Source organism: Cottoperca gobio, chromosome 22 (genome assembly GCF_900634415.1).
Source record: "Cottoperca gobio chromosome 22, fCotGob3.1, whole genome shotgun sequence".
In the NCBI taxonomy this organism is placed as follows: Eukaryota; Metazoa; Chordata; class Actinopteri; order Perciformes; family Bovichtidae; genus Cottoperca; species Cottoperca gobio.
The window spans coordinates 10,148,312-10,148,572 of record NC_041376.1 but is presented as its reverse complement, the minus strand read 5'-3'; positions in this window follow the sequence as shown (position 1 = coordinate 10,148,572).

Sequence of the window (261 nt, the reverse complement as noted above, 5' to 3'; positions counted from 1 at the left end):
GAGAGAGAGAGAGAGAGAGAGAGGAGAGAGAGAGAGAGAGAGAGAGAGAGAGGAGAGAGAGAGAGAGAGAGAGAGAGGAGGAGAGAGAGAGAGAGAGAGAGAGAGAGAGAGATATATGATCGCTATTTATCGAGAGATTTCTAGATCTCGCTGAGTCTCTCTGGTTCTCTATCTACCGAGGGAGAGTGGAGTGGCTCGATATCTATGATAGAGATACTAGCCTACGCTCGCTCTCGACTCTCTCTCTAGCTCCTCTCCTCC